The sequence below is a fragment of the Podarcis filfolensis genome (genome assembly GCF_964270895.1).
Source record: "Podarcis filfolensis genome assembly, chromosome: 13".
NCBI lineage: Eukaryota > Metazoa > Chordata > Lepidosauria > Squamata > Lacertidae > Podarcis > Podarcis filfolensis.
The window spans coordinates 53490084-53517159 of record NC_139615.1 but is presented as its reverse complement, the minus strand read 5'-3'; the positions used below and the strand labels follow the sequence as shown (position 1 = coordinate 53517159).

Genomic DNA, 27076 nt, shown 5'->3' with positions numbered 1-27076 from the left:
TCAGATCAAGGGTCTGATAGGGAGGATAGGATGGGGAAAACTAACTTAGTCACCCCTCTCATGTCAGAAGATTCCTGGCAACCAGCCAGCCATTCTGGGAGGCAAAGGGGCCCAACAAGCAGGGATTTTTCCTTTCCCAGGAATCAGGAAAGGTCCTGCATCTGCACCAATCCTTTCCTGAAGAAAACTGCTTTTAATGAGCTTCCTATGTTCTGCAGGGAATGTGATGGGAAGCAGACCTTAGAGAAAGCTGCCCTGAGAGAAAAACAGTTGTGATCCCTGTCCTCTTATGAGAAGAAGGAAATCGAAAAGGTGATGGCAGCTCAAGAGCTCCAGCTCAAAGCAGCTCTGAGCACAGACTTGCTTTCTTAAATGTCTTAAATGTGTCTTCTTTTGCACTTGGGAGAGCCGTGCATGTTCTATTATACACCTGGAAGGTATCACACATGCAAATCCCAAGTTGGTAAAACTCAAAGAGTCAGATTTTAGAATATTTATATCCTCTGTAATTTGTGTTCCGTTTTGCTTGCAGAGCTAGGCTTTTGTGGACTTACTGGCTGAACTGCCACATGATTTCTTTAAAAAGAAAAATTAAAAGCTGCTTTTAAGGGGGAATTTTTGGCTAGCTGGCTAGTTGCTAGTTAGCTAGTAGAGAAGTGTGGGATGTGACCTCTCAGGTGAGGGTAATGCAGATCTAACAGCTGAGCTCTTGAAAAGCTTGTGCTGCCTTACAAACATTGAACTGGCTTATCCTTTGAAAGCACATGAAACAGGAAGTGACCAGGCTGGCCTCCTCCTCACTTGCATTGCCAACGTCCAGCTCTGTTTGTCTCTGCAGTGCTGACAAGCCCAGGCTTTGCTCCTGCCGCTGTGCTCCTTTCCCGGTGTGCAGCTGCTGCCTCTTTTCACAGGACAGTGTGAGCTTTACAGCTGCTCAGCCAACAGCGGATGCACCAGGCCAATGACTAAACCCATTCAGCCGACAATCCCTCTCAGCTCCTTTCTACTGCCTCACCTGCCAGCTGCGCTTCCTGCCCCCAATGTGTCCTTAGGATGATAATAAAATAATGGCATTCAGAGTCACAATTTCCTGTGCAGGTTTGGTGCTTTCCCTATCCTTGCCTTGCTGTGGGACAGGAAGCGGGGTTTGAACCTGAAGCAGAGATCAGTCCCAGTGAGTGTTTGTATTGCAAACAGATTGAGAAATGAAGAAGCAGAAGGGGCCTCTAACCATGTGCAGAGTGCCTCTCAGCTGGCACTAAATTAGTACCCATGGCCCTCTGCCACACATCCAAGGTGGGATTTGCCTGCTCCCCCACCCCATTCCTCAGCACGCATAAATTCCCCAACTGAGTCTGTTCAAGCAGTGAAATAGGACCTGATTGCAGAGGGGATCCTGTGCTCAATTCCCCCAAACAGCAGACAGGGAGGGAAGCCTATCTCTGCATGGCACCATTCCAGGTGGAAGATAGGGAGCTCACAGGAAAGAATAATTAAATCCCTGCACACAGAAAATCAGCAGCTCAGGGAGAATGGTGCTAGCCCAGCTTCACACTTCCATGCTGGTTTTCTAAGTGCAGGGAGTTTGCTTTTTCTTCTTGGCAGGGATAAACCCAACCCACCTGTGAAGCCTGCAGTGGTTCAGTCCAGGAACTGGTTCAACTCCTCACTGGGTGTTGGTGAATAGGAGATCTTTGTTGGGGCTCTCAGAGCTGGAGGGAATTCACAATGGCAAGAACCTGGCTGTGGAGTCGACCCAATGCCAGGATGAACAGGATGGCCTTTTAGCAAGTAGCCAATTATCTTTGAGGTGTGTGTGGGGGGTTTCAACTCTCTTGAGTGTTGAGCCCATAACAGAAGTGTCCTTGCATTCCTTCACAGAGTAGCAGCCCCACCCCACCCCCAATGCTGCTCTGTACAAACAAAGCTTTGCTTGTGGGGAACCATCAACTTGCCTTTCCCTCCCAAGACGCTCAGATGTTTCCGGCTAGAAAGTGGGGGAGGGGACTGCTATCCACAGCAAGAGAGCAAGTGGACTGCTGGCTGTCCCTCCAGAACAGCAATGACCCCGGCTTCCACCAGGCAGCCGGCAGCCCCAACCCCACAGAAGGCAAACTGGTTGAGCTGCATTTTCCACCTGGTTCTGCAGCTGGAGGAGGGCAACCCTCAAGACAGAGACCTGAGGCAGGCTGCCAGACTGTGCTTTCTGCCCCTCCCCTCCCTGGTATCTGACATTTGCCAGTCCTCTTCCATTTAAAAAGAATCATGGGATGCCCATAGCTTAGTGGAAGAGCTCCCCGGCTCAGTCCCCAAAGGCATATCCAGGAAGCACAGGCAATCATTCCTATGGGAGCTCTCTGAGACTTCTTTGGGGGCACTGGGACTTCCTCTCTCTCCCCCCACCCCACCCCAAAGCACTCCTTTCTTGCATCAAGGCCTCTTTCAAAATGTCTTTGTCACAGTTGACCACGGTCTCAGATCGGAATTCCTTTTATGTATGTATTGTTGTTGTTTTAAACTGTTTCTGTATTTATAATCGTTGTTTAAAACTATTGTTATTTACTTCATAAAATTTACACACTGTTTGATGGTAAATGCTCAGAGAGAAGGAAGCAATAAAATTATCAGAAAAAACTGTAAAAACAACTCTTCGAAACATTCAAAAGATAAGATCAGCAATCAACAAAAGTGCACTGTCAACGTTCTACATATCCAGACTGGCTTGCGTAAATGAAAATGTTTTCAGTGGGAGCAAAAAGAGTGTGGGGGGGTGTCAAGAGGCAGGGACTTCCGGAGTGTGGGTGCTGCCACACTGAAGCAGCCATGAGGGCATCTATGGGGTAAGGCCATCTGGCAGGTGAACTGCTCCCAAGTTGTTATGAACTTTATACCTTGAACAGCACCCCCCTCAATATTCCATTGTTTTATCTGTTTTTATATACTGTATGTAACTGATTTATAAATGTTCTTACATTCTAAATTGCTTTGGGATGCCTCAAGGGCAGCCATTTATAAATGAAATAAATACAAGCCTGTGGGGAGAACTCCCCTTTTTATCCCACTTCACTTTTCTTTTACAGCAGGCAAGGAACCCTTTTCAGCCCCAGGCTGGCATTGCGCTTGGCCTGCCTTGCAAGGGGCATGCCTGCCAGCAGTGCGTGTCACCCAGCACACTTTCACACGCAGGTGTGCACACACCTCCACAGCTGACCACACCTTCAAGGGAGAGACCGGGATGACATCCTCCAAAGGGCACTGACCTGGGCATCTCCACCCAGCCCTGCATTAAGGCTCTTTTCATGGAGGAGACGCCATCAGTGGCCACGGTGGCTCTGCTGCCTTTGCTCTAGTTCTGCGGTTGGAGACAGAAATGCTGCTGAATACCAGTTGCTGGAAGGGAGAGTTGTAGGAGGGGAGAGCGCTGGAGTGCTTGGGTCCCGCTTGTAGGTTTCCCATAATGGGCATCTGGTCAGCCACTGTGAGAGCAGGATGCTGAACTCAGTGGCCTCCCATGGGCCTGATCCAGCAGGCGCTTCTGATGTTTTTAGTAGAGTCCAAGGCAGCTTGCTACACTCAACTCATAAGGCTCCAACAACACACATTTTCCCCAGCAGTCAAACTGCCTCCTCACTGCTTTGCAAATCAAGGCTCAGAGAGAAGTTTTTAGACAGCAGTGCCAGTACCCATCCACATTAAAAGTAAACCAGGGAAGGCTGGCCTGACCTTGGCCATGTCAGCACTGAAAAACTTGTTCTCTCATTTTGAATTTGCACAGGTGTAAACCAGGAGTATTGCACTTGGGCAAAAAAAATGAGAGGCACAAATACAAGACGGGTGACACCTGGCTTGAGAGCAGTACATGTGAAAAGGATCTAGGAGTCTTGGTTGACCACAAACTTGACATGAGCCAACAGTGTGACGCGGCAGCTAAAAAAGCCAATGCAATTCTGGGCTGCATCAACAGGAGTATAGCATCTAGATCAAGGGAAGTAATAGTGCCACTGTATTCTGCTCTGGTCAGACCTCACCTGGAGTACTGTGTCCAGTTCTGGGCACCACAGTCCAAGAAGGACACTGACAAACTGGAACGTGTCCAGAGGAGGGCAACCAAAATGGTCAAAGGCCTGGAAACGATGCCTTCTGAGGAACGGCTAAGGGAGCTGGGCATGTTTAGCCTGGAGAAGAGGAGGTTAAGGGGTGATATGATAGCCATGTTCAAATATATAAAAGGATGTCACATAGAGGAGGGAGAAAGGTTGTTTTCTGCTGCTCCAGAGAAGCGGACACGGAGCAATGGATCCAAACTACAAGAAAGAAGATTCCACCTAAACATTAGGAAGAACTTCCTGACAGTAAGAGCTGTTCGACAGTGGAATTTGCTGCCAAGGAGTGTGGTGGAGTCTCCTTCTTTGGAGGTCTTTAAGCAGAGGCTTGACAACCATATGTCAGGAGTGCTCTGATGGTGTTTCCTGCTTGGCAGGGGGTTGGACTCGATGGCCCTTGTGGTCTCTTCCAACTCTATGATTCTATGATTCTATGAATTTGCACAGGTGTAAACCAGGAGAGCCTTTTGGTTTGCACATTGACTATCGTCTTAACAAAACACAACTCCCTCCCACCCTGTACCCCCCCTCCAATTTGTCCACCTGCTGTCACCAGCCTGTAATTCCAATATCCCGCAGGGACAAGTGGAAAAAGCTATCCTGCAGATAAAGCAGCATCCTAATAATGAAGAAGAAAAACACACTGCTTGCATTATTCCTGTGCGTTCAATGACTGTTTGCTTTGGGTTATACAGATGATAACATAGCTGAGAAGTCTGATACGGATGGAAGAAGCACAACTGTTCTCTCTCCACCCCCTGCACACACACAAAGTTTCATTTAGGGAGACAAAAAACAATCATGGCAAGAACTGATTTTCAACAGATACCTGAGGGTGCAAAGTGGGACAATGACTTTAGGTGCCTGGGGTTAGCCTTCAATCTTAAGAAGGTAGGGATCAAAATGTTTCTCGGATCACACACACATTGCACCCAGGTACCGCTCCTAAGCACCAGGGTTGCAACACACCTGTAGAGCCATGTGCAGCCTTTCCCACCTTCACCATATGCAGAATTCAGTTTGGGCTCCACACTTCCCAGAACCAAAGGAAATGCCACAAGGGAGCCTTCTGTAGAGCTACATTTCCCAACAAGGAAAGAACTGGAGAATTGCACTGTTTCTGTTGAGACGGAGGTGGGGGAAGGCAAGCAGAGACCTGGAAGGTAGTGTGCATCTTGAAAGCTAAATCCATTTCCCCGCTAAAGCATACAAGTTCCTACAGCCATGTAAGGTTTCTTCATACCAACCAGGTGCAAAAACTCTTATTTCTGCCTTTATTGCTGGTAACCCTCCTCCTGCCAAAATGCTTTTCTGCAGACCCGTATACAAATAGTTGAACAGAATCATAGAATTGTGGAGTTGAAAGGGACCCCCACAGGTCATCTAGTCCAACCCCCTGCAATGCAGGAATGCCTAGCTGGTTCCAGGTCTGCTCTTCTTTAAAGTGGCAGAATACCTGCTTGGCATTCAAAAGGTCCCTGGTTCAATCCCTGGCAGCGTCACCCTGTTTGAAACCCTGGAGAGCTGCTGCCAGTCAGTGTAGACAATACTGAGATACATGGACCAAGAGCAGATAAGGCAGCCCTCCCCCCATGTCCCTATGCTTTTGCACCCTTGGAAAACGTAGTGTGCACAACAACAGGGGTGCCACCTGTTTCTGCCATAATCAGTGGGGAGCTGTAAAATGTACCCCCAGGAAGCCCTTTCAGATCATATGATGCTACAAAGAGAAAGAAAGAAAGGTGATGCTGAGCTGACGCACATTTCCAAATTCCATCCCCTTCTAACTGCTTCACTCCCCAAAGCCACTGAAGATTTTAAAATCATGGCAGCAGCTGTTGCCACGGAAACAAACTGAAGCAATCAATGCTGGAGGATGAGCTGGCAAAGCTGGGAGAGGAGCAGGAGAGTCAGCTCCAAAGAGGCGGGGGGGGGGGCATGGATCTTTCCCTGGAACATTTTCAAAGCAGCAGAGGCAGAGGAAGGGAGCTCTTGGGGGGGGGCACAAAAAGCACCTTGAGCAGGAGAAAGCAGAGGCTATGACCTTCAAAGAGAAAGGAAATGGCCCCGGAGGCTCTTCCTCAGCCAACTCACAGCAGAAAGCTCCCCCCTCCCAGGTATTTCAGGGGGGGGCACCAGCAACTGACTTTAAAATAAAATGAAACACACAATTGTTAATTGCGCCCATGGCTAGTTTGGTCCCAAACCCACATATGAGCAAAAATAAAATAACTCCGGCTCTTAAAGGATGGTTCATGTATCTTGTATCAGGTATAGATACCATCATCTTAAAAGATACATTCTCCCAACTCTCACATATTTTTACTTATTTTTGTTTATTTATTTAACTGAATATTTATTTTATTCATTTATTTTATTAATTTCTATACCGCTTTATATTTTTAAGAAAAATCTCAAAGCAGTTTACAACATATTAAATCAATAAAACATAATTAAAGCGATCTGAAGAAAGTCAAATATAGAGTATACAGTCAAAGCAACATAACAGAAAACTAAAATATTATCTTAAAGATTTCAAAATAAAGCATTACAAAGGAGGTCAACTACAGAATGCATACTTAGCACAGTAGGGCTGGGGGAGTCTGGCCCTGCCCCCTAGGCCAGGTGGAAAGGGCCTTGCAAGGAGCAGCCTCCACACCTCACAGCCTTCTTTAAAAAGCTCAAAGTGGCATACGCAACTTTCTCCCTCTTTTGTCTTCACAACAACCCTGCGAGGCAGGTAAGGCTGAGAAAAGCAGTGACAGGCCCAGTGCGCTTCATGTCCAAGCTGGGCTATGAATCCCAGGCGCCAGTCCCACACTCTAACCTTGCACCACATTGGCTCCCTTCTCACAGACATGTTTGCCCTCTACATTTTTTTTAAAAAAGAGCAACTCATATTATATATAAGTGTGTTTTCTCAACCTGCCTTCCAATGGAAGTTTTTAGTTGGTCAAACAATTTCTAACCTATTTACAGAATAAGATACTGCAATTCTCCTAATCAGAAGAGATGTAGATTCGCATCAGCTTCACCAACAGTTCTGTGTTCTGTTGACCATCCAACAGAGGAAATGGCTTGGAACGCCCCCACAAGTTGTAACGCCCCAACTTGTGTCGCTGGGTGGTGGGAAGGTAGGAGTCGTAACCCAGCCCCATGCGGAGGCACCAGGTTGCGGGAGGGGGCTCTGCTTTTACAAAAATTAAGTGAGGAGGTGGCAGAGAACCTCAGAAGAGTCAATGGCCCACATAGTCCAGCATCCTGTTCTCACAGCAGCCACCCAGAGGCCCACAAGCAAGGCCAGGGCACACCAGCACTCTCCCACTTGCAGTTCCCTGCAAGGGGCATTCAGGGGTATACATGCTTCTTTAACAGGAGAGGGAGAGGGTAAGAAGACTGGGTGTGGGATCAAGCCAAATGGGGGCCCCTGTAGTCCAGCCACCCAGAGGCCCCCATGGGAAGCCCACCATTAGGACTCTCCCCAATTGCAATTCCCAGTAAGTGGTCTTCAGAGGTATCCTGGCTCCACCAGTGGAGGCAGAACATAGGAAGTGCTTGGCTGTGGGATCCATGCCGTCCAGCCTCCTGTTCTCACCGTGGGCAGCCAGGGGCCTGTGGGATCTGAGCACAAGGCTTCCAGCAACTGGCATTCAGACTGTGGAGGCAGAGGACAGCCCATGTGGCCGATCCTCTTTTAAGGCCCTCCTAGTTGGGGGCCATCACTGCCTCTGGTGGGAGCGAGTTCCACTATGCACTGCACAAGGAAGGCCTTTCTGTCCTGCGTTACAGGAGCCAGAATCTAGTACTAAAAGAGTTTTAGAATTAATCCAAGAATTCGGTCAGGTGGCAGGATTTAAATTGAACAAGACCAAAACTAAGGTTTTAGAGAAAAATATGACATTGTTTGAAAAAGAGAAATTTCAGAATGAAACAGGTCTGTCTGTGGTGAGGAAGGTGAAATATCTGGGGATTAACATGACATCTAAAAATGGGAACTTATTTAAAAACAATTATGAGAAATGCTGGTCAGAAGTGAAAAAAGATCTCGAAATATGGTCAAATTTGAAGCTTTCCTTGATGGGTCGAATAGCAGCTATAAAGATGAATGTATTGCCTAAAATGTTGTTTTTGTTTCAAACATTACAAATTGTGGACAAGATGGAATGTTTTAAGAAGTGGCAGAAAGATATTTCTAAATTTGTCTGGCAGGGCAAGAAGCCTAGGATAAAATATAAGATTTTAACTGATGCAAAAGAAAGGGGTGGCTTCGCCCTGCCAGACTTTAGACTGTATTATGAGTCAGCAGCATTCTGCTGGTTGAAAGACTGGCTGCTTCTTGAAAACACAGACATTTTGGACTTAGAAGGTTTTAACAATGTCTTTGGATGGCATGCATATTTGTGGTATGACAAGGTTAAAGCTCACAAAGCGTTTAAAAATCACATTGTTAGGAGATCTTTGTTTAATGTTTGGACTAGATATAAGGATTTACTGGAAAACAAAACCCCAAGGTGGTTGTCACCAATGGAAGCGAAAGCTCAGAAAAAACTCAATATGGAGGCCAGTTGGCCAAAATATTGGGAAATTTTGGAGCAAGAAGGAGATAGACTGAAATTGCAGAGTTTTGAGAAATTAAAAAACAAAGTCCGAGACTGGCTACATTATTTTCAGATAAGGGAGGCATACAATTTGGACAGGAAAATTGGCTTCCAGGTGGAAAAATCTAAATTAGAAACAGAAGTGCTAGACCCCAAAACTAAGATACTATCAAGAATGTATAACTTGCTGTTGAAATGGAATACTCAGGATGAAACGGTTAAATCTGCTATGATTAAATGGGCACAAGATCTTGGACATAACATTATGTTTGCTGATTGGGAACAGTTATGGACCACAGGTATGAAATTCACGGCATGTAATGCCTTAAGAGAGAATATTATGAAAATGATATACAGGTGGTACATGACCCCAGTCAAGCTCGCAAAAATATATCACTTGCCCGATAATAAATGCTGGAAATGTAAGGAGGTTGAAGGTACATTCTTTCACCTTTGGTGGACGTGCCCAAAGATTAAGGCCTTCTGGGAAATGATTTATAATGAAATGAAAAAGATATTTAAGTATACTTTTCTGAAAAAACCAGAGGCTTTTCTCTTGGGTATAGTCGGCCATTTGGTGCCAAAGAAGGACAGAACGTTTTTTATGTATGCTACAATGGCAGCAAGAGTACTCATAGCAAAGCACTGGAAGACTCAAGATCTACCCACTGTGGAAGAATGGCAGATGAAGTTGATTGACTGTATGGGGCTGGCAGAAATGACCGGCAGAATCCGCGACCAGGGAGAAAAGTCAGCAGAAGAAGATTGGAAGAAATTTAAGGAATATCTACAGAAATACTATAAAATTAATGAACTCTGAAAAGATGTTGGTTTGAACTTTGGTGGTCTCTAGCTGTTATGATAAAGATAATGGGGATTATAATTGTTTTTGTTATTAAATTTAAAAAAGTTGAATGGAAAATAAGGTTTTATTTTAAAAGGAATGTTAAGAGATTAGGATTTGCTGAATTAATAAGGTGAACTAGAGAACAAGAAGGGGAGGTATGAGGAAGTCAAAGAAACATGTGATTGAAAAACTGTTATTGAAACTGAATTGTTTTTAATATTTTTCTTTTTCTTTTTCTTTTTGTGTTTATATAAAATTGGAAAATCTAATAAATATTCATTTTTTAAAAAAAGGAAGGCCTTTCTGTCCTGAATCCTCCAACGTTCAGTTCATTGGATGTCCATGAGGAAACGGCTCTCACTGAGAACAACCACCGACGCCACACAATCAATAACTCTCCAGAAAAAGCTATCCAAGAATAGACCTTAAGAGTGTTCAGCACTAAGGAATAAAAACATTGCCGGCAGATCAGGCAATTAAAAGGTGCTGGAGACAACCTCCACCTTGTGCCCTGGGAGCCCCATTTAAAAATCAAAGGGAAGACACACAGCTGAGGAGGATGCTTTCTGGGTCAGCAGGATGCTACCCTCGCTGCCACTGCGCCCCCCCTGGTGTTAAGTAACCACCACCCCTCCAATATTGGTGGGGTTGCCAAGGCAACCAGAAGAACTTCATTCTGCTTTCTCACCATCAATACATAAATTGGGACTGCATGAACTGGTTCCCTTGCTATTCCTTGAGAGCATTTAGAGTCAGCCAGAAAGAGAAAAAGATGCTGACATAATTTTTTGCTTGCTTCGCACCCCTCTTCACGCAAACCATGGCTGTGTTTTTTCAGTGTGTTTCACCTTTGGGACACAATTTGTGTGTGTGTGTGTGTGTGTGTGTGTGTGTGTGAATGTGCGTGTGAATGTGAATGTGATGCTTTTTGGCAAAGCATCATTTCCCCAGCACTTGTCACTATAAAACTATCTCACAAGACGATGGGCCCCATCTGCACTCTAGATGTAAAGTGGTATCGCACCACTTTAAGCAGCCATGGCTTTCCCCAAAGAATCCTGGGAATTGTAGTGTTAAGGGTGGGGAGCATTGTTGGGAGACCCCCTATCCCCCTCACAGAGCTACAGTTCCCTGAGAAGAGGGACTGACCATTAAACCACACTGAGAATTGAAGTTTTGTGAGACAAATAGTTCTGTTAGGGCCTCACAGCACCAAACAACAAACTACAGTTCCCAGGATTCTTTGGGGGAAAGGCTATGATAGTTTAAAGTGGCTTGCTAGTGTTTTACATTTACAGTGGGGACACTTTCATATTAGCCCCACCACCACCAGATTCCTTGAGAGGAGCTCAGAGAAGGAGGAGGAACGTGTTTTCGGGCAACCCAACTCCTTCATCCCAGAGATCATAAAGTGGGCAGGCATGCTCTCTCTCTCTCTCTCTCTATTGCAAATTACATGCAAGCAGAGAAGCACAATTTATTTGACTAACAGAGGAATTGCCAGCTCACAACTGCAAACAGAAATAAAACTCCCAGGCCAATGAGGACACGTGCTCATATTTCTTATTTCTTGCACAACCTGCACCCCAACACAGGAGATACAAGGCAGTCCGGCCTGGAGAACATCACCATCCAAGGTTTGTGACACATTCCCCATGTGCCACAGTTCACATCCCAGCCCAGTTTGCCTTTCACATCCTGGTCCCTCCCTGTGAGGCAGCCTGAATGAAACTCATCTCTGGCACTTACATAACCATCATCACGGTGGCTTGCTGATTAAAAGCCCTATACAGACTCCAGCTCTCCCAGGCTCACAAGAAGAGGCGCACAGCACCTATGGCTTGGTACATGGCTGGAAGGGAGGCTGTAGGAGGAGCAGGCAGCATTGTGGCTCAGGGACAGAGTGCCTGCCTCACAAGCAAAAGGTCCCAGGTTCAATCCCTGCCTCAGAGCCTGGAGAGCAGCTGCTCCTTGTGTCAGCTGGAAAGGGTGGAGCAGTCCCAAAGACCACCCTGCCCCATGGGAGACCACCATGTTGAGCAGAAGCCAGAAAGAAAAATGGGCCTAGTAGTTGACGTGGGCCTCACCTTTGCACAGGAGGTTTCATCCCAGCCATGCCAAAATCTAAGGGCAAATCCACAGTATATATTTAAAGCACATGACTTCCTTGCAAAGTATCCTGGAAAGTGCTGTGTCTCCCCACCAGAGCTACAATTCCCAGTACTCTTAACAAACTACAGGTCCCAGAATTCTTTGGGGGAAGTCACTTTTTAAAATGTGCCTCGTGTGGATCTGCACAGAGGTTTCCCTACATGCACTTCTCCATCCAGGCTCCCAGTTAAAGGGGACACATCCCAATCGGGCCAAAGGATGGTGGGCATGGAGCCGGGCTGGTGAGGGGCACAGCCTGCAAAGAGGGTTGGCCAGGGAGACCTCATGCAGAGGTTCCCCATCCCTGGCATGGACCGTCCTGAGCTCGATGGACCAGTGGGCTCTCTGGATTCCGATGAGAGGCAGCGGGAGCCCCTGGTCTCTCTAGCCCCCAGCAAGAGCTTTGCTCCAGTCCGTGACAAAAGAGGAGAGGCTTTGAAGTGGAGAAGCATCAGGCCTTGGCAAACGAATGCAGTGACCTCTTCTTGTTCATCTTGCCCTTGATGGGTCTGTCAGGACGCAGCAACAGATGATGCCAGAATTCAATTAATGGGAGCAACGGAGCCAAACTTCCCCATGGGGTCACGCCAGCCAGCCTGCAGCTCCCCTCCCAAGAGCAGCACAAGTGAATGTGCAGTGAGAGGGAGCTGCAAAGGGGTAGCCCAGTACCAGCCACAGACACCTCCCAGGCTGTGGGCTCTGCACAATCCAGAACTAGACTTACATAAGCAGCAACTCTTTTAGCACCACATGGGAAAGATTGGAGGGGGGGGGGAATCAAAATCAGAGCCATCTCAGTTCTGATCCTTGGGGGAGGGATGAGGGGGAGGATGAAAGGGTCTTGAACCCTTAGGAATGTTCATCAGCTAGGCAGACAGGTCCAGATGTCATGCTGCCAGAGACCTTGAGAAATTCTTCGTGTTCCAATAACGCTGAAGGCAACAAAGATAATAAATAAGCTGTCCAGAGGGCAAGCAATGCCCATCTTCCCCAGGACATGTTCCAGACTAGAGAGGAAGGGTTGTCCCCAGATGGGGGAAAGCCACTCTGTGTGTCCTCAGAGACTCCCTTTAGCTCTACTATCTCATCTTGCCCCAGGGACTAGTGTCGTCTTAAACTTAAGTCCTGTTGGATCAGGAAGAGATGTCCAGCACCCGACTCTCACAGTGGCCAGCCAGATACCTGCGGGAAGCCCCCCACGGGCCCCAGCACCACCTGCGATGCCCAACAACTGGTCACCTCTCCACGCCACCTCTCATCTGTGCGCCTCCATGGTGACCTTGCTGCCATGGCCTGCCCCAAATAAGGGGAGCATGGGAGACAGGAGCAAGGTCTCTGAGCATGTGAAGACTGCAAGGACCACTATGACAGGGTAACCCTGCACATGCAGGAAAAAATGGGGAAGGAGTGACATGCCCCCCCCCAAATATGGAGAGTTTTGCATCCCTTCCTGCATTGCCTCGCTTTCCTTTTTTAAACAAACTGATCTGCTGTTTGGGGTAACAACCCCCCCCCCAATGTTCATTTGCAGCTGCTCAGATCTCTTCTTTCTGAGAGGAGGGAGGAAATCTCCTCGCTCAGTCTAAAGCCCCCAAAAAGGTGGGACATGGGAAACGGTGCTTTACTCTCCCCCGCCCCCCGCCTTGAATAGGATGAGTCAAGCGCATGGAGCCAAAGGCAGGAGACTCTTAAGTCGCACCCCCAAAAGCCCCAACACCTCCCCAGCGCGCAAATGCAAAGCTACCGAACGAGCCCGCCCCCCCCCGTGGCGCCCCCCCCCCGCAGCGCGCACCCACCTCCTTCTTGGCGCTGCGCAGGAGGCGCTGCCGCGTCTCGGCCTCGGCGGGCAGCAGCAGCAGCGACGAGGGCGTCAAGGCGCGGAGGGCGGCCGCCGAGCCCCCCGCCGCCCCCCGGCTGCCGCCCCCCGCCGCGCCCGCCCCCCGCCGGCCCCCGGCCGGAGACGAGGAGGAGGTCGCCGCCGCCGCCGCCGCCATCGTGCGCTTCCTCCTTCTGCCCGAGCGCAGAGAGCCGCTGGCCGCCGAGGGCGGGTGGCTGCGCTGCGCTGCGCGGGGCTGGGCGAGCCCGACGCGCCGCCCCTCTCAGCTCCCCAGCCGCCTCCGCCTACGGCCTCCGCCGGCCGCCTTCCAGCGGACTAGCCGCTTGGCACCGCGAAGGGGAGGGGCTCCGCTGGCGCCTCCACCCCAGCCAGGAAACGCGAAATGATATGAAATTCAATAATCAATTGCTAAAACATTTACCTACAGGATATAATGAATGAAATTTTAATATTAGGGAAAGTCCCAGCGACTTGGAAAGAGGCATTGTTGTTGTTGTTGTTTAGTCGTTTAGTCGTGTCCGCCTCTTCGTGACCCCCTGGACCAGAGCACGCCAGGCCCTCCTGTCTCCCACTGCCTCCCGCAGTTTGGTCAGACTCATGCTGGTAGCTTCGAGAACACTGTCCAACCATCTCGTCCTCTGTCGTCCCCTTCTCCTTGCGCCCTCCATCTTTCCCAGCATCAGGGTCTTTTCCAGGGAGTCTTCTCTTCTCATGAGGTGGCCAAAGTATTGGAGCCTCAGCTTCAGGATCTGTCCTTCCAGTGAGCACTCAGGGCTGATTTCCTTCAGAATGGATACGTTTGTTCTTCTTGCTGTCCATGGGACTCTGAAGAGTCTCCTCCAGCACCAGAATTCAAAAGCATCAATTCTTCGGCCATCAGCCTTCTTTATGGTCCAGCTCTCACTTCCATACATCACTACTGGGAAAACCATAGCTTTAACTATATGGACCTTTGTTGGCAAGGTGATGTCTCTACTTTTTAAGATGCTGTCTAGGTTTGTCGTTGCTTTTCTCCCAAGAAGCAGGCGTCTTTTAATTTCCTGACTGCTGTCACCTTCTGCAATGATCATGGAGCCCAAGAAAGTAAAATCTCTCACTGCCTCCATTTCTTCTCCTTCTATTTGCCAGGAGGTGATGGGACCAGTGGCCATGATCTTTGTTTTTTTGATGTTGAGCTTCAGACCATATTTTGCGCTCTCCTCTTTCACCCTCAATAAAAGGTTCTTTAATTCCTCCTCACTTTCTGCCATCAAGGTTGTCTCATCTGCATATCTGAGGTTGTTGATATTTCTTCCGGCAATCTTAATTCCGGCTAGGGATTCATCCAGCCCAGCCTTTCGTATGATGAATTCTGCATATAAGTTAAATAAGCAGGGATACAATATACAGCCTTATCGTACTCCTTTCCCAATTTTGAACCAATCAGTTGTTCCATATCCAGTTCTAACTGTAGCTTCTTGTCCCACATAGAGATTTCTCAGGAGACAGATGAGGTGATCAGGCACTCCCATTTCTTTAAGAACTTGCCATAGTTTGCTGTGGTTGACGCAGTCAAAGGCTTTTGCATAGTCAATGAAGCAGAAGTAGATGTCTTTCTGGAGCTCTCTAGCTTTCTCCATAATCCAGCGCATGTTTGCAATTTGGTCTCTGGCTCCTCTGCCTCTTCAAAATCCAGTTGCACTTCTGGGAGTTCTCGGTTCACATACTGCTTGAGCCTTCCTTGTAGAATTTTAAGCATAACCTTGCTAGCATGTGAAATGAGTGCAATTGTGCGGTAGTTGCAGCATTCTTTGGCACTGCTCTTCTTTGGGATTGGGATGTAGACTGATCTTCTCCAATCCTCTGGCCACTGCTGAGTTTTCCAAACTTGCTGGCATATTGAGTGTAGCACCTTAACAGCATCATCTTTTAAAATTTTAAATAGTTCAGCTGGAATACCATCACTTCCACTGACCTTGTTATTTGCAGTGCTTTCTAAGGCCCATTTGACTTCACTCTCCAGGATGTCTGGCTCAAGGTCAGCAACAACACTACCTGGGGTGTGCGAGACATCCATATCTTTCTGGTATAATTCCTCTGTGTGTTCTTGCCACCTCTTCTTGATGTCTTCTGCTTCTGTTAGGTCCTTACCACTTTTGTCCTTTATTATGGTAATCTTTGTACGAAATGTTCCTTTCATATTTCCGATTTTCTTGAACAGATCTCTGGTTCTTCCCATTCTGTTGTTTTCCTCTATTTCTTTGCATTGCTTGTTTAAGAAGGCCTTCTTGTCTCTCCTTGCTATTCTTTGGAAATCTGCATTAAATTTCCTGTATCTTTCACTAGCTCCCTTGCATTTTGCTTGCCTTCTCTCCTCCGCTATTTGTAAGGCCTCGTTGGACAGCCACTTTGCTTTCTTGCATTTCCTTTTTATTGGGATGGTTTTAGTTGCTGCCTCCTGTATAATGTTGCGAGCCTCCACCCATAGTTCTTCAGGCACTCTGTCCAGCAAATCTAAATCCTTAAACCTGTTCCTCACTTCCACTGTGTATTCATAAGAGATTTGGTTTAGATCATATCTTACCGGCCCAGTGGTTTTTCCTACTTTCTTCAGTTTAAGCTGGAATTTTGCTATAAGAAGCTGATGATCTGAGCCACAGTCAGCTCCAGGTCTTGTTTTTGCTGACTGTATAGAGCTTCTCCATCTTTGGCTGCAGAGAATATAATCAATCTGATTTCGATGCTGCCCATCTGGTGATGTCCATGTGTAGAGTCGTCTCTTGTGTTGTTGGGAAAGCGTGTTTGTGATGACCAGCTTGTTCTCTTGACAGAACTCTATTAGCCTTTGCCCTGCTTCGTTTTGATCTCCAAGGCCAAACTTGCCAGTTGTTCCTTTTATCTCTTGATTCCCTACTTTAGCATTCCAATCCCCTATAATAAGAAGAACATCCTTCTTTGGTGTCACTTCTGAAGGCATATATAACATTAATTCCAAAACAAGATACTGATGTGGCTTCCATAAAAAAATTATAGACCGATTTCATTATTAAATAATGATTATAAATTGTTTGCTAACATAATGGCCAATAGAATGAAAACAGTATTGGAAGAGTACATACACCATGATCAGGCAGGATTTCTTCCAGGTAGACAAATTAAGGATAATATAAGAAATATTATAGATATTATAGAATACCTGGAAATGAGAAATAAAAACAAGCAGCATTGATGTTTATAACACGTTAGAGACCAACTAAGTTTGTTATTGGTATGAGCTTTTGTGTGCATACCTGCAGAAGTGTGATACCTGTGACACTGAAAAAGCATTTGACAATGTCTCTTGGGAATTTATGAAAAAGAGTACTTAAAGAAATGAATTTCAGAGAAAATTTTAGAAAAGGAATCCAAGCTATATACAGTGGTACCTCAGGTTACATACGCTTCAGGTTACAGACTCTGCTAACCCAGAAATAGTGCTTCAGGTTAAGAACTTTGCTTCAGGATGAGAACAGAAATTGTGCTCCGGCGGCGCGGCAGCAGCAGGAGGCCCCATTAGCTAAAGTGGTGCTTCAGGTTAAGAACAGTTTCAGGTTAAGTACGGACCTCCGGAACGAATTAAGTACTTAACCCGAGGTACCACTGTATTCAGATCAAAAAGCGAAATTAATTGTCAATCAGGTGGTAACAGAAAAATGTAAAATACAAAAAGGAACAAGACAAGGATGTCTGCTATCACTTTTATTATTTATTTTAGTCCTGGAAGTCCTGGCGAGAAACATAAGGGCAGATGAAAACATTAAAGGAATTAAAGTAGGGGAAAAGTCATATAAATTGAAAGCCTATGCAGACGATCTGGTAATTACAGTTGAAGATCCCAAAAACACTCTTCTGACAGTGTTAGAAAGAATTCAAGAGTTTGGGCAAGTAGCAGGATTTACATTAAACAAAAGTAAGACCAAGTTATTAGTTAAAAATCTAACAGAAGCAGATAAAAAGGAATTATCTCAAACTATAGAAATAGAAACCCATAAAAAGGTTAAATATTTAGGAATTTGGCTAACAACCAGAAATATCAATTACGATATTATGATATCAATTATGAAAATGTAATAAGCAACACAGTCTGCTTCAAGAAATGGCAAAAAGATATTTCTAAATTTATCTGGAAAGGGAAGAAACCAAGGATAAAACATAAAATATTAACAGATACTAAAGATAGAGGAGGTTTCTCCCTTCCAGATTTCAAACTTTATTATGAAGTGAGCTGTGCTACTTGGATCCGGGATTGGATTAAATTAGAAAATACTGATTTACTGGATCTGGAAGGACATGATAATAGATTTGGTTGGCATGTGTACTTATGGTATAATAAAGCAAAAGTACATAAAGCTTTTCATAATCATATAATCAGGAAATCATTGATAAAAGTATGGGGGAAATATCAAGATTTATTAGAACAAAAAACTCTGTGGTGGGTCGCCCCAACAGAAGCAATTTCAATTAAAAAGATAAATATGGAAGGGAAATGGCCAACATATAGAGATTTGCAGATAGAAAGAGAAGGGAAATTAAAACTTAAGGATTATGATGAGATAAGAGAACACATTCATGATTGGCTGCAGCATCGTCAATTAAATGAGGTTTTTAAAGAAGATAGTAAGAAAGGATTTGGATATATCATATCTAGATTTCAAAGAGAAATTGTAGATGATAATAATAAACTCTTAAAGAAAATGTGTAATTTATTATTAGAATGGGAGACTAAAGATGAAGAGGTCAAATCTGTAACAATTAAATGGGTACAAGATATAGGACACAACATACAAATGGATGATTGGGAAAAATTATGGACTCCACTCTGGATTTGTGGAAGGTTGCCTCCTTAGTCCTTTCTGCTCCTGAAGATATCCCACAAGGCAAAGGAGGTTTAGGATCAGACTTTTTCTTCTCCTAGATGGGCTCCCTTTCCAGGTGGACAAGCCCCATCTGCCCCTCACTTCCCTCCACAACAAAGGCAGAAACTACCTTCCTGACTGTTGGACCTACTTTTGGTCTCTCTCATCAGATCCATCTGCCAGAGCCTGTCTTTGCATGCAGGGAAGTCCCTAACTTCCCAAGGATTTGAGACCCATCGGCTCTCCTCCCCTGGTTTAGCTGGCCAATCAAAGCTGTTCCCAAGATTGTGGCTGCTGTGGCATGCTAACAGCTTCTAGGAGCCACAGGTGAGAGCCGAAGGGCAGTGGGCGGCGGGTGGGCAGGCGGGGAGGACCAAAGGTGGACAAACTACCCCAGAAGGAGCATGCTGTTTCCCCTACCAGATGTTCTACCCTAACACCCCAATATATAAATGTAATGAATAAAGAAACACATGCTTGGATATGTAATGAATATGCAATAAGCAGTCCTAGTATGGGAAGACTCCTCCTCTCTCACTGGTAGTTAGAGATCATTTTTTAGTCCTTTTTGGGGAAGGGCCATCCTGCCCTCTCCGGGGGGGGGGCTCCTGACTCGCAGCTGCCCTCCTCCCAGAGGGAGCCCTGCCTGCGCTTCCTCATGTAGCTGGAAAAGCACCAGGTACAGGAGAGGCCCCAGGATGAAGGAGATAAAGGCTTCCTTGCCCTTTGCCCACCAAGGCTTTGGATGTTTCTCCCCACCCCACACTGAAATCTCCACTCCTGTCAATCTTCCTGCACCCCTTGCAGGCAGATGAACATCAGCTCAGACCGGCCTGTCACTTCCCATCAAGGTCAGCTTCACAGAGCAACTTCTGAACTGTGGGCAGGAGCCCAAAAGGGAGCTGGGCCTCACCACCGGCTGGCAGCTCAATAACATGCTCCGTGTCGTTTCTCTCCGTGTCCCACGCCTCTTTTCCAGGGAAGAAGAAGCTGAGAGGAGCGCCAAATGCTGCTTCTGAGGTGGCCAGCTTTCATGCTAAACCCTGCTCCTATGCCTCTCACCAGTAGCTTGATCTACACACATCATCTGGGGGCTTCTAGTGCTCATCTGCCTGCAGTGAAAAGCTTTGCCTGCATATTGAACTGGTCTTAAAGGCAGAGGAGCAGCCCAGGCAAGGGTCCTCCTGACCATGGCCACGACTTCGCCCCCTCCCGGGGGTCAACTTCTTCCAAAGCTTTACATGAGTCACCTTCAGCCTTTTGGTTCCTTCTCCTTCACAGTCTCCTAACAAGGGCAGAAGGTCCCAGGTTCAGTCCTTGACATTTCCCATTGAAGAGGCCAGAGGGCAGGCCTGGGTGAAATATACTCAGAGTTGCAAAGTGATTTCATGCTCTTTATTCAGCTCATAGTGGTGAGGAGGAATGAATGAATGTCCCCTCAAGGTATCTGCTTTATATACATTATTTACACAATGGGCTGCACATGATTGGCTAATTCCGGAATTCTACTGTAAGCCAATCAGGTTGTGGATTCACTTCTATCTGGAGCATGATTGGGTGGTTCCTGCCAACCAATCATATTGCTGCATTGTTCTAGGACCAATCAGACTGCTGCAGTTTGGATCCTATTCAACTCAGTACATAACACTGGGAAAGGTCTCTGTCTGAGACTCTGGAGAGCCACTGCCACTACAAAGAGGCATGACTGGCCTAGATGGATAGACATAGCTGTCTCCAAGGTTTAAATCCCAACCAAGGGCTTCTTAATTCAGGCTCTATCAATGGGACCTGCAGGCCAAGACATCCAGAGAGTACCAGACTGGCAAAAGCTGCATTCATTTCATATCTGACGCTCACTAGAGCTCAGCCTGTTTAATCGGCATAGAAATCCAGGGCTCATCACAGAGACATATAAAGTTCTAAGATGAAAGTGGCTCTGAATATACACATCTCAGCACAACTAGACACACGCCCGAGATTCCAGGATCAAAACACTTTTGTTTAAAGAGGAAAGCTAAGGGAGTTTAAAATTCTACCTCAACTTGAATGGCGTGCAAAATGGAGAATCCTTTGCAGTCTCACTGACATTTTCCACAAAGCCCCACTTTGCCATGGTCTGCCACTGCCACCCAATGCTCACCAGGTGAAGGCGCAACACTGAAACACACACGCTTGCCCTCTTGAAGGATCGGCACTATACTGAAAAAAGGAGAATTTAGTGGCATGTTGAAATTCTTGACATGGAAATGCCAATGGGAAGAGATGGGAACAGCTTCACCCTTCCAAATTGCAACTCTCCAGCAGTTTCCAAATAATTTCCGTTCAAATGGAGGTGATGCAGGGATTCCTGACTTGCAAGGGACCAGCCTGGGAGGCAACCTTGAGCCTGAGCACATACTGTCTTAGGACGTGACCCTTGCTTGGGTGGCCCATGACAACTGTTTGACAGCGATGTAAAACCTCCATGTCCAGTGACCAGGGGTGTTGCTATGTAACAAAAAGAACTAGGGTGCAGGCCCTTGGGCAAATATGCTCAGATTGCATGTGTGCATATGCAAATTTAGAATTTGAATATCACAGAAGGCAATTTAATCATTGACAGCCTATTGATTTCCCAATGGATCCTGCTCCAAATTGATGGAATTTTTTTTAATAACTCTGATTCACTAGATCATTTCTAGATAAATGGATCTTAATTTATTTACCTCTACGTTTCAGAAGCCAGGGGGAGCAGGCAAGAGAAGCAGGTAGGTGTCACTATCTTTTGCAACAGCCTGCTGACTGCATTCATAGGACAGTTTATTCCATGTTCACAATGTTTCCCTAACTGTTAATTTCTGTGCTTTATTTGAGCTTTCACATGACATAAAAGCCACTGCTAGAAATGTTGTGGAATATAGTGCACTCTTAGCAAATGTGTTGTTTGCAAATGGATTTTTTCCTGGAAGCAAATAACACAGAAGCAAGCACTAAACTTATATTTCACTACGTCTTTGGAAGAGACTTTTATGTGGAATGAAAACTCAGATTATAATACAGACCTGCAAAGCCCTAAATGGCCTCAGCCCTGTATACCTAAAGGAGTGTCTCCACCCCCATTGTTCAACCTGGGCACTGAGGTCCAGCGCCGAGGGTCTTCTGGCGGTTCCCTCATTGCGAGAAGTGATGTTACAGGGAACCAGGCAGAGGGCCTTCTCGGATGTGGCACCCGCCCTGTGGAATGCCCTCCCACCAGATGTCAAAGAAATAAACAACTATCTGACTTTTAGAAGACATCTGAAGGCAGCCCTGTTCAGGGAAGTTTTTAATTGATGAATTATTGTATTTTAATATTTTGTTGGAAGCCACCCATAGTGGCTGGGTAAACCCAGCCAGATAGGTGGGGTATGAAAAACAACAAACAAATAAACAGTTCGGGAAATGCCCTGAAAATGTGATAGGTGCTGTGTGAAGGCAGACCTAGACAAACATTTTGTCTGATCTGGCAAAGCATTTGCTTATGTTCTTAGAACAAATGTTGAGCTATGAGGTCTCCATGTTGAGAGGCAGGTCTACTTCCAGAGACCAGATGCTGGAAATTAAGGAACTGGAGAAGACACACTGCCTGGATGGCCTGCTCAAGGGCTCCTAAGAGGCATCTCTCTGGTGCCTGTTGGGAAAAGAATGCTGATTTGGCTGGGGCAGGACCTGTGGCCCAACAGATCTTGTTGAACCCAAACTTCCATCTGCCCAAGCCACCAAGAGTTTGAGATTGCAGGTGTTGGGGTTCCACCAACATCTGAAGGGCCAACTCCTGGTCTAGGCTTCAAAAATACTATCCAAATTCTGCAGCCTGAAGACGTTCTGCAAATTCTTTTAAGAACATAATAAAATATGAAGTGCCTGCTGGATCAGGCCAATGGCCCATCTAGTCCCACATCTTGTTCTCCTGGTGGCCAACCAGATGCCTCTGGGAGACCCACAAGCAGGATACAAGCACAAGTGCAACTCTCTCCTCCTGTGGCTTCCAGCAACTGGCATTCAGAAGTACCTGCTGTCTCCAGCTGTGGAGGCAGAGCATAGCCATTGTGGCTAGTAGTCACCAATAGCCCTCTTCTCTCTAATCCTCTTTTTAAGCCATCCAAGCTGGTGGAAAAGACCCTGATGCTGGGAAAGATTGAGAGCACAAGGAGAAGGGGACGACAGAGGACGAGATGGTTGGACAGTGTTCTCGAAGCTACCAGCATGAGTTTGACCAAACTGCGGGACGCAGTGGAAAACAGGAGGGCCTGGCGTGCTCTGGTCCAGGGGGTCACGAAGGGTCGGACACAACTAAACAACTAAACAACAACAAGCTGGGGGCGATCACTGCCTCCTGTGGGAGTGATTTCCAGAGTTCAACTGTGCTTGTCCCCAGAGGCCCACTGGGAAGCTGCACCTCAGTGCAACAACATTCTCTGCACTTGTGATTCCCAGCAACTGGCATTCAGGAGCCTACCCACCATGGCTGGTAGTAGCCACTGGTAGTCTTATCTTCCTGTTTCCAAGCATTGCCAGTGGGCTTCTGCAGGAGAAGCTCTGAATGGATCAGACTATTTGTCTATACCTCTCTGCAGCTTGTGCCACTTACTCAGCACTGCCATTCAGCCTGATCCTCTTTGCCATGATTTTAAATTTCCAGTGTTGACCTTTCGCTAACCTGATCTTGGGGGGGGGACGGGACCTGAGGCCAATATGCCTGGAGGCAGAAGATGCTGTAGCCCAGCCTGCAGGTGGCCCACAATAGCATGCCTGACTGGTTCAGTGCTCATGAGGGCCTGGTCTCTCGCTCCGAGTTCTCCACCTCCACCTTGTGAATTCCTTTGCTCCTTTGATTGACAACCTAGAGCCAAAGATGACAGGAGATGTGAACATCACACTGACAGAACAGATAGGGAACTAAAGAGACTACGCTTCCCTGGCTGAGTTTCTGAGACCAGCACCGCTGAGCAGAAGATAATGCTGTGTGCACGCCATTCTCCGATTGGCAAGACTGTGGTGTCTTTAGGAGATGTTGAGTTATTTGCACATAGATGCAACCTGAGCACAGGATACAGGGCTCACAGCATGAACCCCCGAGCACAACAAGAACCAGTCCTTGTAGGGACTGGGCCTGAGCTGGTCTCCATCCCACCAGGGCTCCTTGTGGACTTGCCCTGGTTGGCCCTCATTATGCCTCCTGTGTTCCTTACTTCCAGGCTCAGGTGCCTTCCCACATATGCCAGCAGTACATCTTTGCTGCTGTCCCTCAGATATCAGTCTCTTGGAGTATCGCTTCCGGCAGAGTTGCCATACTTCAGGAATTTTCTGGACATATATGGAATACTACAGTCAGCAGCCCATGTCGGCAGTGTCATTTCCCCCCGATTTTCCATAAAAGTAGATCAAAAACAGCATTTTTGAAATTTTTCAAAAAAACAACTTTTCTGTCAGGATTTTCATTGTTTGAAATATGACAACCCCAGCTTCCAGTGTAACATCCCACTTTCTGTGGGAGCAAAGAGCCCCTCAGAATCAGGGGGCTGGTCTGAGCCAAAGACGCAGACCACAGCAAATGAAGGAAGGAAAGCACATCACAAAAGGAAAAGGATTTGGGAGGAGGAAAAAGGAAAACCTAGTCACTCTTTCTTACTTGCAGGGTTATTGCAATTACAGATGGAATGGAAATATTTCTTTTTTAAAAAAAAGATATTTATTGAAATTTTAAAAAAATAAAGAAAAAACAAAGAAAAAAACCAAAAAAAACCACACATATAATTACATTCCTTTCTTTCAATAACATATTTCCTTGACTTCCCCACACCTCCCCTTCTTGTATTCCAATTCAATTTTTAGTTCAGCAAGTTCTTATCTCCAAATTTTACCTTATTATATTTAAATCCTTTTGGTTAACCAATTTTAACATAAACCTCAGTCTTTATGCATCAGTACTTATTCTTAATATCTTTTTCTAAGGTCGACCCCAATTCCCTTTCACGAGTTCCCCATTTTAATATAAGTAACAAACCAAAATATATAAAAACAAAGTATAATTGTACACCCTTTGGATACCCAAATCCCCACTCCCCGCCTTTCCCGGTTTCAAACTCCATCAGATGTCCATCAGTCTATCTGCTGTCAGCCTGGTGACCTCACATCCGAGGCTCTTAAGTCTCTCTCATTTCCTCTCTGCCGGTTTTTTTGGTAATCCTTTATATTAAACACCAAATCTCGGAGAAGCTCTGTCCCAATAAGGTCCATGTTTCTTCCAGCCAGACCTCCATATTTAAAATTGTGGTCCAAATCTTGTTTCTTACTTCTTTTAAGTCCAAATGTCCCAGAAACTCCAGCTTCCACTTTAGTCAGGTTTGTAATCCATAAGTCTTCAGATCTCCACATGAGAAGATCTCTCCATTCCTCATTCTTCCATTTAAACCAGATTTTCATAATCTCATTCTTCTTCTCCTTTATATCCATCTTAGCAGGCCTCTGGCTCTCCTTAATCATCTGCGGCCTTATAGCTCCTCCTTCCTTTCCCTCTAAATTATCATGTTTCTCTTTCCCCACTTTCTCAAATTTCTCGGATTTCTTTTCTTGTTCAGCTGCAAGAATTTTTAGTTCAGTTACAAAAGCTTTTTGTTCTGCTACAAAGACTTGAGTCAAGTCCCTTCCAGTTTCAGCAAGTTTATTTACTGTTTCATTCAATATTGTAACATTTGTAGCCAAAACATTGCTTTGTTCTTGAAATTTTCCCAAGAGAAGAAAAGTCTTTTCCAGTTCAATCAGCATTTTTCCACTTGCAGCCATTCTTGTAATGTCCCAGAACCCCCTCTAGAGGAGTTCTGGTTACTTAGTATTCCTTCCAGTTCCAATCCAAAAGTCAAAATAACTTTTTCTCTTTATTTTCAACAATTTATTACCTGAATGTAACAAATATAACCAGCCGAGGCAACAGAAACAATGTTCTCTTTTTTCCCCAGCTTTGACAGCTAGTTTGACAGCTGTCAAAATCTTCTATGTCTCTTCAACAGGCTCTCTCACGGATCGCTCCCGGGTCCTGGGGGGGGGTGATGGTTCCACTCTCAAAATTAACTCTTATCCTCCAGCAAAGTCACTTATACTGCCAAAACGTGAAATTAATTACTTTTATCCTCTCAAGAAGAAGGTGTTCTCTCAACCTTAGTTATCTAGTCCTTGCTTTAAGATGTTTACAAGACGGGGAGACGGACTTCCTCTTTGCGCCTTCCCCGCTCGTGCCAGATCCAAAAAAGAAATTTTAAGTCCAATTTCCGTATTACTCACGGGTTGTTACTTTTAGTCCAAATGTTCAAAGGAAGAAGTCAGCGCTCTCCGACCATGGCATGCGGCTTCACTCCGTAGGGGAAGCAGTTGACTCACAGCACCGCGCCGCTCCCTGTCCCCCGTTCCGAAGCCTTTAAAAAGGCTCCTTCGCGGGTCGGGGGGTGCAAATGGTGCCCACCGAGTCCCCAAGTCCACAGGCTTCAGCGCCTGTGGTTTCTGAGGGTCCCCGCGTCGCCGCCGCAGCAGGACCCGACCCCTACTGAGCAGATTCCCTCCGGAGCTCGGAGGGAATCCGCCATTAGTCGATCACGCTAACCCGGAAGTCCTGGAATGGAAATATTTCAAGGAGAGAAGGTGTCCTGAGTCGCTGGTCTCTCAGTAGGGTGGATGGAGAGGCCCCACAATTCAGTCCCTGCGCAAGAAGAGCCTCACAAAGTTCAACAGGACTTCATCCCAGGTTGAAGGAGTGTGGAAGATTCCAGGGTATGTCCCTGGTTGCAACTCACAGCAGCCATTCACTGGGACTATCCTCCCATGTCAAAGATTGCAACTCCCTGGTAGGCCAGAGGCCCCAGTGGCGTAGCGTGGGGGGTGCAGGGGGGGCCGGCCGCACCGGGCGCAACATCTGGGGTTAGGGCAAATCCATGGGTTAGGGGGCGCAAATCCACGGGTTAGGGGGCGCAAATTACTTGCCTTGCCCCGGGTGCTGACAACCCACGCTACGCCACTGAGAGGCCCAGAACCTTTGTGTTAAGGTCTGCCTGGAAGAAAGGGAGGCAGGAGAGCAGAGCGCCCTGCTTCTGCCACCAGGACACTTGCAATGCCAATTTCCTCTCATTCTCCGGTAATCACTAAAATTCTTAGCTGGGTCTGAAACTTTGCACACACAGCAATTCCTGCACAACATCCAGCAATTCCTTCCCTGCAGATAAAGGTTGAGGCTATGGGGCTGGGTTTGGATTGGAGAGGCAGTGCCATCTCTCAGCCTGACCTACCTCACAGGAATGTTGTGAGGACAAGATGGGGAGGAGGAGAATTGTGAATGCTGCCTTGAGCTCCTTGTAGAGAAGGGAGGAGGGGATATAAATGTAATCATAAGGAGGAGAAATGGTGGCGGCAGCGGCACCTAGGGCCTCGGAGGGAGTCTGTGGCGCAGGCACAGTTTGGGCTGGGGCTTCCTCTTTGCCCTGAAGCCACACCAGCTCTTGTGGCCGCAGACGTGCCTCCTTTGAAAGGCGGCTCCCACCTTCCTTTGATCCACCGCATCTCTTCCCAGTGGCTGCTCTGTGGCAGGTGGGGGGTGCCCACCCCATCTGGCCCTCCCCTTCTGGGGTCTGCCTTCCCCTTCACCAACTTCTTCAGCTGAA

The 27076-nt window shown here is 46.6% G+C and overlaps 1 protein-coding gene across 1 annotated transcript in view; it reads right to left on the bottom strand.

The window, feature by feature from the left end:
* The window catches only part of SGSM1 (small G protein signaling modulator 1), a 96653-nt gene extending 83050 nt beyond the window's left edge, over positions 1 to 13603 (bottom strand). Inside the window, exon 1 of the mRNA XM_083583816.1 lies at positions 13496 to 13603. The gene's annotated coding sequence lies outside the window, so the exon portion shown is untranslated. The remainder of the gene's footprint in view (positions 1 to 13495) is intronic.
* Positions 13604 to 27076: the final 13473 nt, after the last annotated feature.